A 4345-nucleotide genomic window follows, 5' to 3' on the forward strand; every position below is an offset into this window, starting at 1 on the left:
CTGAAAATAGTGTGGTATGGGAGAGGAGAGCTGGTCTTGTGGTAGCAAGAATGACTTGTCCCCATAGCTAAGCAGGGTCTGCCCTGGTTGCATATGAATGGGAGACTTGATGTGTGAGCCCTGTAAGATATTCCCCTCAGGGGATGAAGCCGCTCTGGGAAGAGCAGAAGGTTTCAAGTTCCCTCCCTGGCTTCTCCAAGATAGGGCTGAGAGAGATTCCTGCCTGCAACCTTGGATTAGCTTCTGCCAGTCTGTGAAGACAATACTGAGCTAGATAGACCAATGGTCTGACTCAGTATATGGCAGTTTCCTATGTTCCTATCTGGCAAGGGCAAAAAAGGTTGCTTGCCTCTCTGGAATTCTAAACTGATTGATCATTTATAAATGTATGGAGATTAGGGAGGCCAAATACCCCCCACAAGTCAGCAGGAGGCAATCATCTGAGGGCAGTCTGGCAGACACATGTGCTGTCCTATTTTGAATTCACTGTTACAAGATGTAGGGATGTCCAATAGCCTTTGGGCTTTACAAGAGGATAAGATAGACTCATAGAGGATAGGTCTGTCAATGTCTTCTGGTCATGATGGCCGTGTACTGCCTTCAGGTTCAAAGGCAGTGTGCCTCTGAATATCAGTTGCATGGTAGCATCTGCAGGAGACACAGATATTACTTTCATCTCATGCTTGTGGGATATAACAACTGAGTCTTTATTCTTCTCCTCACATTACCCTCAGATTCCCAGAGGTATCTGGCTGGCCACTGTGGGAAGCAGGATGGTGGAGCAGATGACCTTTGGGGTCAGACTGGACATAGTCTTCTTGTGTTCTATTCTTTTTCCTTCTCCATAAGAGAACTTAGCAAAAGTAATATTTGTAAGTGATAAATTTCAGTTATAAAGCCTTAGCCTAATATAATGAGCATGAGACAGTGAAATATAAAGCAATGTGTCAGGAAACTGAGGAACATATTGAAATAACCACTGACAAGATATTGGTCAAACTGAACTTGTTTGCATTTAACATGTGCTTTTAATTTTCATTAACTTTAGGTAAAGTATTTTTTGCTGATTACTTTCCTTAGGGAAACTTTGATTTCCTTGTTTCTCAAGGTAAATATCATGGGACTAAGGAATGGCGTAATGATGGTGTAGGGTAGAGATATCAATGCGTCATTGTCTAAAGCACCAGCAGTGTTTGGCTTGAGGTAAATGATGGAGGCAAACCCATAATGCACAATCACGACAATGAGGTGGGAAGCACAGGTGGAGAAAGCTTTCTGCCGACTGTCAGTGGAGGGAATTCGCAAGATGGTGGAAAGGATGAAGACGTATGTCAACATGATGAACAGGAAACTGCCTGCCAGGCCCACAATAGAGATAGCAGTGATGATAACCTCAGCATTGTTGTCATCAGTGCAAGCTAACTTAACCATTGTCCTCATATGACAAAAGAAGTGGTTGATAGTGTTGGAGCCACCGAAGGACAACCCAAAACCCAGAGCTGTCTCAGTTAGGGATACGAGAAACCCCCCAGTCCACGAGGCAGCTACAAGCCACAGAATCACCCTCACACTCATGAGGATTGGGTAGTGCAGCGGGTGGCATATTGCTAGATATCGGTCATATCCCATTATTGTAGGAACGAGGCAGTTTGTGCCATCTAGTCCAAGGAAGAAAACATTTGTGCTGCACACCTAGCATAAGAGATTGTTCTTCTCTTCACCAGTAAGTCCACCAGCATTTTGTGGATAATGACTACACTGTAAAAGGTCTCAGAAAGGGACAAAACGAAAAGGAAGAAATACATGGGGACGCTGAGGCTTCAGTCAGTTCTAATGACTATCATTATCAACAGATTGCCCAGCAGAGTCATAATGTATGTGAGAAGGAACATGAGAAATAAAGCTGTCTGTAGATCTGGGAACTCAGAAAACCCAGCCAGGATAAATTCCACCACATGTGTTTGATTCTGCTTCGTTGTCTTGCAGCACATTGCTTTGGACCTTGAAAGGAAAAAAAGGGGTCTTCAGTTACTGTAGACATAAATCTCAGTGTTGTAGACAATTAACAGCTCAGATCTTCTGAGGATACAGATGCATACAACTTGCAGCAGAAGGGATATGTATACTGTTTAGGCAAACTTTATAGGTTTGTCAGAATGGCTTTGCTATAATCTATTGTTGATAGATAGATTCATTCTCTCTCTCCCTCTCCCTCTCCCCCAACCCCGCTCTCAAGCTTTCTGTTTCTGTTAATATACCGTCCCTTATTTTGAATGTAAAGCACTTGCAGTACACTTTTGTACAGAGAGGTGAGGTAAAATTAATATACTGAACTACTTTGCACATCAAAATTTCTGATTGATGAAGAGCAGTCGCATGGGGAAAATCTTTACTGCTATCATTCCATTTCACACCATCACTGCATCAGACTGCAGTGAATACTGTGCAGAGTGGGTGCATTGCAGGATGTGGATTCTGTTGAATGTGCATTGAATGCATCCAGTCTGAAGGAAAAGGACAGTATGCACAGGTTGACAGGTAAATTGAGACAATATAAAGAGAATAATCAATCACCGTGTGATTAAAGAGGGGACGTGCCAGTTCAAAGGAGGATTTTTCTCTTATTTTTAATGGACATCCTTTATTTTTTTAAGGACAGAGCTCACATACAAGAAATAGTTGCAGTCCCTCCCCTCCCCCCCATATATGGTAAAAAGGTAAAGTGCCATCAAGTTGGTGTCGACTCCTGGCACCCACAGAGCCCTGTGGTTTTCTTTTGGTAGAATACAGGAGGAGTTTACCATTGCCTCCTCCTGTGCAGTATAAGATGATGCCTTTCAGCATCTTCCTATATCGCTGCTGCCCAACATAGGTGTTTCCCATAGTCTAGGAAACATACAAGTGGGGATTTGAACCAGCAACCTTCTGCTTGTTAGTGAAGCATTTCCCCGCTGCGCAACTATATATATGAGGTTGACTCCACCATATATGAGGGTTCTGTTCAGTAAATGAAAGCAAGTGGGAAAATGATATGAGGGTTCTGTTCAGTAAATGAAAGCAAGTGGGAAAATGAAGAACAGCTTTTTAAAAAGCAAAATGGGGGGAATTTCCACATGGTTATATGAAAAGTTGGGGACAGATTTAGGAGCAGAGATGGAAGAATCTATATGGACAAATAGTCTAAAGATCTGTTTTCCTCTTCTTCATTACATGTAAGGGAATCTGCTTATAAGGTCATGTCTAGATGATACAGACAGAACACTGGCAAAACTCATCTATATGATTCTTTAATTTAAGTTTTGAAGACTTTGTGGTCAAGTGGGATCATATCTTCATATGTGGTTGCCTTGCCCATGACTTAAATAGCTTACATTATTTTGGAAAAGAGTTATTCAATATGCTAAGGAAGTTACATATGTGTTGTTGATGTGGAAACTTGGAATAATTTTGCTACATGTCTTTGAGGAGCCATTGGTGTCTACTTTAGCAGGGAATTGATACCTTGCTAAGGAAAACAAACAAATGGATCACAGCACAAATCAATCCAGAATTTTCACTCAAGGCACAAAAGACCAGGCTCAAACTATCATACTTCGAACATATTATGCGAAAACTCAGCTCTCTTGAGAAGTCCATAAAACTGGGGAAAGTTGAAGGAAAGAGAAGACGGGGATGTCCAGCAGCAAGGTGGATGGACTCTATTATGACCGCAAGGAATTACGATCCACAGCATCACCTTAATGGTCAAGTTGAAGACAGATCATCCTGAAGAGAATCTATATATGTGATCGCTAAGAGGCAACATCAACTTGACGACACTTAATCAATCAATCAATCAATCAATCAATCAATTGCTAAGGAATAGAAAAGCAAGAACCTTCCTGAAATTAAATGGTTTGATAACATTTGGGAGTTAGTGGTGCAGGTAAAGCTCTCTTCCCAGCCAAAAGCCTCTGCTCATTCCAATTATAAGTGTATCTTTTTAGAATGTTGGTTACTTTTAAAAATTTTATTGATGCCAAAAAATCTGCATATATAAGACTTGTATATACAAGGTTTTTAGTTTATAATTGTATTTACAGATATTCTAAATGAATTAAGTGAAGTAATGATCCTGAAGTGTTATTTGTTTGTTCCTGAGCTGAATTTTATCTGTTTGTAATTTGTTTGCACATTTCTGCAAAACTCAAAAATAAAAGTATGGGGTGGGGGAAGAAACCTCACCATACTTAAGCTATACTTAACACATTGGTTTCTTTTTAAAAATATACACATTTTTAATGTGTCTAATGCAATGAAAAAATGTGAACATTCAAAAACATTGCTGGTGCAGGACAGCAGTCTG

General features: G+C 40.6%; 1 pseudogene; it reads right to left on the reverse strand.

Annotated features, from left to right (window-relative positions):
- Nucleotides 1–1044: 1044 nt before the first annotated feature.
- LOC128344016 (olfactory receptor 10X1-like) lies at nt 1045–1991 on the reverse strand (annotated as a pseudogene).
- Nucleotides 1992–4345: the final 2354 nt, after the last annotated feature.

The sequence above is a fragment of the Hemicordylus capensis genome, chromosome 2 (assembly GCF_027244095.1).
Source record: "Hemicordylus capensis ecotype Gifberg chromosome 2, rHemCap1.1.pri, whole genome shotgun sequence".
NCBI classification, from domain to species: domain Eukaryota; kingdom Metazoa; phylum Chordata; class Lepidosauria; order Squamata; family Cordylidae; genus Hemicordylus; species Hemicordylus capensis.